We start from the raw sequence: 10,176 nt of genomic DNA, 5'->3' as shown, positions 1-10,176 counted from the left end.
GCGATTTCACTCAAAGTCGCCGTAATTATGATTAGCGGGTGAAGACCTACTCTGTATCCTTTAGTTCCGACAGGCAAAAGTTCGCTCATTACAAAATAAATTGATTAGTCAGGGTTAGCTGGATTAATAAGCAAGGCTCCTACAGATTACCCTCTCACGTTATATGCATCACATCATTTCCATGCGGTCATATATAACTTTTAATGTGTGATTAAGATTAATTGTTTAACAAATTACTCATTTCATTAGAGACTCACTAGTTGAAAATGTCCTATCACCAACTGTAACCGCGCTTTACATCCGCATTCATCCAAAGACATGGTACGCAACATATCTTTGAGAATTGAAGTTTATAGCTGTTCTTTAGGTATGTTCTAGCAATTCACTGAAATACTATTTGTTCACTCAGGAATAAGAAATGACTGAGAGATCCATCTGACTGAAATATATAGCAAAAATATTTCAATAAGTGGCTTATATAAGAGTGAGTTTTTGATTTAGAAATAAATTGTTTACACGATGAATTTTTTTTCTATTTTTCAATTCTTACCCCTCCAGTGGGTTTGTCAGGTTTTTTACTAACTTAGGTGCATTGGAATACAAGTAAAAATAAGGGTGTTTTAGAAGTTATACCTGGACGGGGAATCCAGCATATCATTATGAGGAACAAAGCTATTATAGCGGTATATACTCAGGGCTATCACAATCAAGTTTAGTGTTATCGCTTGATTTTAATGTTTGCTGCACGGTCGGATTTTCGCATTTAAAAGAAAATCAAGCGAAAAGTTTTACACGTACAAAAGTATAGGTATGGAACTGTTCTTTAATTTATCGGAAGAACTAGCGCGTTTTTAACCCACCACGTGTGTCAATGAGGATGCATATTCCTTCGATGTGATCTTACAGCAAGCATTTTCAGCCATGCTATGCAAATTTTATGTTATTATCATATTAATTTCTTTAGAAATCCATTGTTTTCACAGTGAATGAACTCCAAAATATTAGCAGAGCATGACTAAATTGTCGTGTTAGCTACGCAACTGAGTATTTTATTTGCTCGCAGAGACACGTCTGTCGAACGTGACCGTCGGCTAGTCTTCACCATGAACGCAAAAAACGTTCGCAGAATGCGCTCTGCTTTCGTGAAACGAAATCACGGACAAAACTCGGAATTGAGATTAAGTTCAATACACAAGCGACACAAACCTTTATAAGAGTTTCGTCATCCGAGGCACACAATAAAACATTTTCTGGCTAGAGAAGAAAAAGTTAAATTATGGTAATTAAAGATTAGGATATAAAGACAGTAATGATTAATAAATGAGTGCGCGTTTACCTTCCAATCCCTGTGGGTGATGCCATTTTCATGTAAGTGCAAAAAATACGAAACAGTATGAATAAAGTTAGTTTAGTTCAGGCTCCTGTAGTAACACTGGATCAATAACAGATGATCCTTAGCTTGGTATCATTAAAAGCGCCAATCTCTTCCTAACATTTTCCATAAACTTTAGTCATCGCCTGTGAATAAAATATTCCAACTTGTTTCATTCATTCTTCGAAGTCTACACATAGCTAGACTCTCGCTAAACGACATCCCCACCTGAAGGCACATTGCTTTCATAGTTGGTTTAGTTGTCAATCGGAATCTGTGGTACAGATCGTTAAACAACTCGAGCCTGAAAACAAAATAGAAAAGTCGATCGAATCGTGAATTGTTTCATCCATGATTCTATACTTCTCTACTACATACTGCAGGACAAATAACATTGTGTGAACTGTGCAGCAATATGGAGAATAGGACGCTAAGGTATATTATATATTAGGTATCTGGAATCGTTTTTATGCAGCGGGAAGCAGGACAGTAGTTTGAATATTTGCAAATCCTGATAGATAAATGTCGTGGACTCACACATTTGTTATCGGTGTTTCCCCGTCGTTTTGTTCCAACAAGACTCTCAAATAATAGTCGCCTGATAGGAGAGATACGTTACTGAGTTTGATTATTGCTATGGAGAGATAGGGGGAGGGCGCTTTAAAAAGAACTGTTAAAAAGCTAGAGCAGTATAAGGATTATCACTAACCTATTTTCAGTTGATCAGGTAACCATTCATACAAGACTTCAAACTAAAGGTGATTCCAAAAAACAACGTAGTTTCCACTCAGATCTTTTTCCATTGCAAATGCGCGCAACTCAGATTCGAGAGCCCCAGAAGTTCCTCTCGCGTTTGTCACATTGAAAACAAAAGAAATTGTTTCAAACTCTTTTACGAGAAACAGTTTAGAGAAAGAGGTCAGGACTATTGAATTTGTCTTGTTATACTCATAGCGACAGGAAATCCTCCATTACCTTTTCATTTCCTATATTTTCAACGGAAACTAACCTTAACTTCGAGACTCACCTTGTAATTCCAAATCAGGTTGTACGCTTTCAGATCTTGACTGAATCTGTAAAAAAGATCCGTTTAAATACCATTGCTTTTTTATCTTTCAAACGACTAGAACATTTTCCCATTTTCTTAATATGAACACTTACTTGTAATAAAACAACTGGATTTAAATTCTCACATCTTTCCTGAATTTGAACCCTATTTTTGTCCTCCAATGCGAGAGATATCCTTCAAGTTTATTCCTCGACGTTCCTCTCGCTTCTCCAGAGCTCTAACAGACAAGTATAGCACGTGAAATAACAGGCTAATACGTACATACAAGCATGCATTATGAAATTTTGGAACACGATTGTTGCCTTAAAACGTACTCTGCAAGCTTTACATTGTCACGAATTGATTAATAATCTTCTTTAGTCTCTGGTGGCTAAAGGAAAGATAAAAACTTTCCAACAAAATTGTTTCTTTACAAAAAGGTTTTACACTTCTGAATGAATTACCTTTTAATTATTTCGTCAGTGGGACAATTTAAGGATGAATGATGGAGTTTAGTTACCAAAGCAGTTGATACCACTTAGTCACTATTACATAATTGTTTATGAACCAAAACTTACGAACAGGAAATCTCGCATTTAAACTTTATTGTATATTTTAGACATTAAAAACTATAACTACTTTAATACGAACATTATTCTCAAAAGTAATGCCATTGCTGTTGGATGACCAGTTGTCCAGAGAGCCACAAGATATCCACTCAATTGCCTATATGCCAACAATAAAGATTATAAATTACTTATGGAGTATGCTTGTTAGTCTCAATTGAACTATTTACAGATGGCTAGTATATAGAGGATTATAAAATCACAAGTTTTAAGATGAATCTAAGAATGTTGCTAAAATGTTGCTGGTTGAGTAAACAGCGTGTGTCGTGGTTAAAGATAAACGTTTCTCACCTAGTGAGCGTTGTGAAAGCGCGAAACCTGCTTTGGATCGAACCCAACTTCTCAAATCGTGAAACAGTGCTTCGAGATCTTTATCTCATATTTTGTTTTGGTCTCCTGCAAATAGACGAAACTTTTTAACTATTTTATGTATATATAGAACACCTGTGAAGGTAATAGCACTCAGAATATGTATATTTTTGGGTTGAACACTAAATAAATTTATTGGCAGAGATATACAATACCTTTGTGAGCAATGAGCATTTTGATAAGTCTTTCTTTATTCTATGAGAAAAGTCCCTACAAAATATTTAAAATCGTTTGAAATATATATTGGAGTTTAAAAGACTTAATATTCCAGCCGTACTTCTGGCGGGAAAATTTCAAAACTACCATTTCATGGATTCGGACCCAGTTCAACTCAGCAACCAGAGTTACCGCAGCCTAGTCCCTAGGCTTCTTAATGTTCCTTATACGCGGCGAGGCGGGAACTGAGAGGCCTAGAACAAAATGTTTTGTATTTTAGCTAAAGTCGGGACTTTTTGTCCCCACTTTCTGTATTGAGGTCAGTTTACGATCTACGACGCGGTTAACTGGCCTTGTTCGACGTCGTTAGTCAAACATTTGCTTGAAATAAGCTACGGGATATTAATTATATTGCCAGGAGTCGAAATATTCATACAAACGTTTCAATGTCGCTCGCCGTCAACGCTATCGACTATCAAGTAAACTCGAGTCAGTACGTACATGTTTATGATTATAATAAACTTCAATCCACCAATTAACAATTATTGGATGAGGTTGAGTGTGATATCGAGAATTATCAAGCTGAAGTTTGCGTTATTTGCCGAAGCGAAGCTGAGGCGGATAACGCAAACTGAGGCTTGATAATTCTCGATATCATGCGAAAACCGAATTCAATAATTGTTTTATTATGTATTTCCTTTTTAAAGACGAAGTTTAACAACAAACTAGCGGTAAAAATTACGTCACCTACGGATAATTTTCAATGTCGTGTAGGTGGCAAGACATTGAGAATTATCTGTAGCTTTTTAGCCAATCACAATCGATATTGCCTTAGCAATGCATAATAATTTAAATTATTCTCGCTTCCTTTATAACGGTTACTGTTGTAAATTGCAAACATTTACTTTAATAACAATTCTAATTTCAAGTTCACAACATTAAACGGGCCGTTAAGATTAGAAAATATTTTGTGTTAGGCCTCTCGCGCGCGTTTCATTCGGTAACGAGACGGAAATATAAAACACGCGCAATGAGAGGTCTGGGACTAGGCTGGAGTTACGGCGGTTTTTAGGGAGTACTATTAGTGTTTTGTGTACATTTGTGCACAGAACAGTAGCAGGATAGGGTATTTTTATTAAAGCCATACTCTTTGCCTTTGGCTATACTGGATAAACCAGTTTAAATGTACCGTGTTGTTTGCAGACATTTTAAACCCTGCTAAATGTTTTCAATTAGCAGCCGAAATGGGCAAATGTTTTCATTTAACGTAACTGTGCAGCCTAGCAATCGTTTAGTTTACACTAAAGGCTGCTTTCTATATACGCGTTTTTTATACGCATGTACACATACGGAGAATTTTAATTGCTTTTAAATTTTTATTAATTAACATGCATCTAGGTCGATTTATTCACTTAGTTTTTTCAAAGGTAACATGTATAAGAATTTAGATTTTTATGTGCGTGTACGTGCGTATGAAAAACACGTGAGTGGAAAACAGCCTTAATCCAGATTTTGACAAAACATTAAAACTCAATAAAAAGGCAATAATATTCTCTACACAGGATTTCGTCTGCAGAAAAGTACAAGATAAGAAGTTGTCAACTTACGTCTTGGGTGACTGCATGAAGTAGACCGCAGTAGGAATATTGCAGTTAAATCTGTACACAGCTTCGGTTAAATTTCCTGCAAGGAACCAGTCATAAGACAATATAAGCTTTTGGAGATATTTCAAAAATTTAAAGTGAAATAAAAAGGGAAATATTTCACCTGGAGATGCAGCGAGGAATTTAAATGACTGCTTTCTACTTCTTCGTCAACAACATTATACAATGGACCCCAACGATAACCTTGAAAAATATATCATCTTAAAAAAAAATTCTTCTTTTGCTGTATGTGATGTATTGAACTGGCTAATAGGAATAACGCTATTAGCTGATACCTGACGAGAAGTGTAATTGTTGGTGTGTTATATGAGATCACATACGTCAGCAGGAGAATGAAATGAGGGATCCTATTTAGGGTAATCATAGCAGTACGAGATTTTCATCAGGAAAATTTTGACCATAATTTTCGCTCAATCATCTATGAATAAGCGTACAGTACTTCTCTTCGTTGGGGTCGTTTTTACGCAAACATCTATGTTTCAACTGGCTCTAACACCGTCTAGCAAACCAGCCAATAATGTTTCCCTAGATCGAGTGAAATACAAAAATTCAAAACAAGAAATATTTTTTTTAGCTTCATACAAAATTTGCTTTCTTACACTACCTGTCAGGAGACGAGTAATTTCTCAGCCGACCGCTTGTGTATTCCAGCCCGAACGACTGAGGATGGTTTCGATATCGAATTATTAAAAATATCTGACAGGAAAAGAAGTTTGAAAACTATGATATACTATACGGTATATACGGTATATTCTGGAAAGTAACTGGAAAAATAAAACTATTTTAACTCGGCTGGATACTTTTTTGCAATTGGACATGTTCAAAATGGAAACGTGAAATAAAAAAGACGATAAAAGCAGTAAACTTGAATCCAGGTCGGAAAACATTGAGTGTTTGGAGTGTTTTCTTTCAAGGTCAGATATGAACAATTACTGGAACTGACATGGAATGTCGCATGACTTAATGAGCTAAGGGGATGAAGGGTGACGATATTGTACGTTTCTAAGAAACACAGCGTTCTTTCAACAGGATCCTAAATTTGAGAGTGTCAAAACGATTTTAAAATGAAAAAAAGGATAGACTCTTAGAAGAATTTATTAACAACATAACTCACTTTACTCCGAGGAGTTTCTTTATAGACGCTGAATTCTGACATTGATGTGATATGTTCGTCATCACTGAAACAAAAAAATTGTCATTTACTGTCATATCCCACATTCTTTACACAGGACAAACGAAATACTGTCTTAATAATATATCATTCAACTGTATTTTCCAAATTTGTTTTAAAAAACGACTCCACTCTTCATGGAACTTTTCTTCTGCCTAAAACCGAGGCAAAAGAAATAACAAATACAGCTCAAAGTAAATTACAGACCTGGAAAAAATTTTGTCAAAAACGGTTAAAACGTAAACAAATAAAGTAACCTGAATATAAGTCATTTTGTCATTTACTTAAAATTTGTTTACTTAAAATGTTCACATACTTTATCGTAACACCAACATTATTGAAAGAAGATTCCATCATCTTTTTCAGCAATTCCTCTCTGATGTGAAAAGATGCTGGAAAACAAAAGCAAAATTGTGCACAAAATGTAAAACTTCCATTTACAGAAATAACTGGTATCTTATCTTTTTGTTATATTATGGCTGGTACTAGCAACATCTGGTACATACCATTGTGCTAAAACCACCACAGACAACAACAAATCCTTTAGGATAATCTGAGATCTAAGTATAGAAATGGAATGAAAGCCTGAGTTGAATTATTCCAATCACAAATATTCAAATGTCTGGCAATATCAAGTATATATATATATATATATATGAAGACACAGGTAAGTTATCAAGAAACTTGAAAACAATAATAGTACCTCTAACGTCACTGGAACCTTTCGTTCACTCCAATGTAATTTATACCACTAATCTTCTGCACAAAAATATGGCATATGTTGATGTGGAAATAGTTTGGAAACATTAGCTTTAGCTAGCTTATCACTTATTAAAGAACCCACTTATTAAATTAGAAATGGAATATGGGTCTAATTTTTGAAAGAGAGAGGGGGGGGCATTGATACCATGATGAATTACGATTTGGAATTCATTGTGAATAGTTTCATTTTATACAACTGGAACGATAAGTCCTGACAAAAATCCCTATTTAGCTTGAAGCCAAAATAGTTCCCCGTACTAATCCTAATGCAGCCTCTTTGATGTCTTTCTACGCTGTTTCATCCTGAGGCTGCAGCAACAAAGACAATTTACAGTGATTAGATGTAATTATATGTCTCTAGATGTTCCTACAAATACCTTGCAGTCTCTATAATTACCTTACATGTTCTTTACACGACGGCTTGACGTATCGCTTGAGAGGATCTACTGGACAGTGGCAATCTGGAATTGATAAATGAAATATATATCCTTTTACTTCACTGACGCGTTTGCATTCACGACTCCCGTGTAAAACGATCCAATTTGCGGATATATAGTTGGGTTCAGGTTAGGAAGCTTTCACTGATAAGAGAGAGTTTTCTATTGAGTACAGTATCAATCACGAATGAAGAGGCAAATTGGAGTGGAGAAATGAAACCGTCTGAAAAGGATTGTATCAGTACCTTCTCGATTGTATGCAAAACATCGCAAACTTTCGGTGAATCAGAGGATGCAATAACATCGACCAGAAGCTGGACACCTCGGATCTGCACAAAAATATCCCGATCTTTCGCAATGTGGTCTAAATGTGGCAACACTGAATTCTCAAGTATTTCTCCCTGTAAAAAACAAGGAGTTACAAAACTAGAAAAAGATTCATAATATCGCTAATGTACGGTGGCCCAGAGGTGCAAAACACAAACGCAAATTCAAAACACAAACGCAAATTCAAAAACACAAACGCAAATTCAAAAACATAAACGCAAATTCAAAAACATAAACGCAAATCATGAAAGCACGAACGCAAATTCAAAACAGAAACGCAAATTCAAAACACGAACGCAAATTCAAAACACGAACACAAATTCAAAACACAAACGCAAATTCAAAACACAAACGCAAATTCAAAACACAAACGCAAATTCAAAACACAAACGCAAATATTTAATTATTTATCTAAATCCAAAACGACCTAGCGCACCACAAATTTAAAGTCAACAAGGATAAGTCTATTAATATTATTAATTATTGTTGCAAAGTATAATACATTTATAAATGCATTTTTGTCTTTTGGCCTAGTAAAATATAAAATATTGATATGGAGAAAGCGATCCGTTTTTACTACGGAAGAAATTTTAAGTACAAAACGATACTGGAATGTTTAGAAAAATATCATGATATCAAAATATGTAAAAGAGCGCTCATCACCAGATTACAGGAGTATGGTTTGGGAAGAAGAAAATACAACGCGAATGAAGAACAAGTTAGAGAATGCGTTCAAAGAGAACTACATGAAAATGGCAACCTCTTAGGATACAGATCAATGTGGAGGAAACTGCAATCAAAATATGGCATGCGTGTGCGCCGTTCAACAGCTCAAAGTATCTTAAAGGTGCTTAATCCTGAAGGTTGTGCAGTAAGAAAAGCTCATAAGCTGCAGCGGAGGGAGTATTTAAATCCTGGTCCAAACTTTACCTGGCATGCCGATGGGTACGATAAACTCAAACAGTTTGGGTTTCCCATTCACGGCTGCATTGATGGGTTTAGCAGGCGAATTATGTGGTTAGAGATCGTTCGAACAAATAACAACCCTCGGGTCATTGGAGGATTATTTCTTGATTGTGTTAAATCCCAAAACGGTTGCCCAACAATTCTACGAACGGACAAAGGGACTGAAAATAGTATAATGGGCACTGCTCAGTGCAACTTACGTCGAAACCACAGAGATCACTATAATGGGATAAAAGCACATCGCTATGGATCGTCACACAGCAATCAGCGTATAGAGGCGTGGTGGGCCATGCTACGTCGGTCGTGGGCATCGTGGTGGATTAATTTTTTTAAAGATTTGGTAGACAGAGGTATTGTTGACACAAGCAATATACTTCAGCTGGAATGTCTTTGGTTTTGTTTCATTAAAGTGATGAGGGATTCCCTAAAGGCTATTAAAAAGTCCTGGAATGCCTATTATGTTAGAAAATCCAGATACCACACTACTCATGGCATTTCTGATCAACTTTTTTTCTTGCCCGAGTCAGTTGACGCGGTTGATCATAAGGTGGAGTGCCTGCAACATGATATCCAAGCGATCGAAGGCAACGTTGCCGTTGAAGATGACGAAATACACAAAGTAATATTTTAATTATAATTTTTCAATATTACAACTGCAGGAGCCAACAACATGGAACGATTCTCTCAATGATTATCAGCTCAAGTGTGAACCAAGAAAAAACAACGAAAAAATCTAACAAACTAAGTGAATTCATATTCCAACGTAGTATAAACAAGTAGGGACCTTAAGCAACGAGAACACGAAAGAAAAACCACTTCAAAAACTTAGGCATATAAAACATAGACATATAAAAAACGCGTAACTGGAAAGCAGCTCTTAAGCTGACCTTTATCCTTACTGGTAAATGGGAGTACGAAAGTACAGTTAACGTCCAGGACGTCAACGTTATCGTTGCTTAAGTTGCCTAATATAAGCCATAGAATTATATAGGAAACACCTTTTTACAAATGGAGGAAATTGCTTGCAATTCCATGTCATAAGCAAAAATTTATCAGCCGAATGTATAGAAGCCACGAATTTCACCGCCAAAAGTTTACGAGGTTTCAAATTAAATTTAACGTTAATTGCTTCAATTGCCACCTATTTAAGTGTTCTTTGTTAAAACTGATAATATGAACTTTACAACAGTATATATAAACTTTACATATATAGTGTGTACTAAAAGTTTTAGTAACTAATATGCATGTTATAAGCAATATGAACAAATAATTCTTATG

At 35.6% G+C, this 10,176-nt stretch overlaps 3 long non-coding RNA genes across 6 annotated transcripts; all 3 read right to left on the bottom strand.

Annotated features, from left to right (window-relative positions):
- Positions 1-329: 329 nt before the first annotated feature.
- Positions 330-1,949, bottom strand: LOC114544190. Of its 2 annotated transcripts, XR_003690317.1 has the most exons (5): positions 1,910-1,949; positions 1,601-1,676; positions 1,337-1,518; positions 1,207-1,254; positions 330-439 (listed from the first exon to the last, which is right to left on the bottom strand). It is a non-coding gene; the product is annotated as an uncharacterized LOC114544190 (long non-coding RNA). The 2 variants fall into 2 exon arrangements; XR_003690316.1 differs by lacking the exon at positions 330-439 and having other exon boundaries at positions 741-1,254.
- Positions 1,950-2,548: 599 nt separating this feature from the next.
- On the bottom strand, positions 2,549-3,608 carry LOC114544196. The gene is made up of 5 exons (XR_003690325.1): positions 3,571-3,608; positions 3,338-3,442; positions 3,072-3,146; positions 2,756-2,811; positions 2,549-2,658 (listed from the first exon to the last, which is right to left on the bottom strand). It is a non-coding gene; the product is annotated as an uncharacterized LOC114544196 (long non-coding RNA).
- Positions 3,609-5,213: 1,605 nt separating this feature from the next.
- Positions 5,214-8,003, bottom strand: LOC114544194. 3 transcript variants are annotated; one of them, XR_003690322.1, is made up of 11 exons: positions 7,851-8,003; positions 7,566-7,629; positions 7,110-7,165; positions 6,913-6,966; positions 6,723-6,798; positions 6,350-6,413; positions 5,840-5,931; positions 5,675-5,760; positions 5,511-5,582; positions 5,339-5,418; positions 5,214-5,254 (listed from the first exon to the last, which is right to left on the bottom strand). It is a non-coding gene; the product is annotated as an uncharacterized LOC114544194 (long non-coding RNA). The 3 variants fall into 3 exon arrangements; XR_003690321.1 differs by having other exon boundaries at positions 5,511-5,760; XR_003690323.1 differs by lacking the exon at positions 5,511-5,582.
- Positions 8,004-10,176: the final 2,173 nt, after the last annotated feature.

This window comes from Dendronephthya gigantea, unplaced genomic scaffold (assembly GCF_004324835.1).
Source record: "Dendronephthya gigantea isolate DGI-Jeju-01 unplaced genomic scaffold, DenGig_1.0 000680F, whole genome shotgun sequence".
In the NCBI taxonomy this organism is placed as follows: Eukaryota; Metazoa; Cnidaria; class Anthozoa; order Malacalcyonacea; family Nephtheidae; genus Dendronephthya; species Dendronephthya gigantea.
Note: the sequence above shows the minus strand (reverse complement) of the source record. Positions and strands in the feature narration are given on the sequence as shown.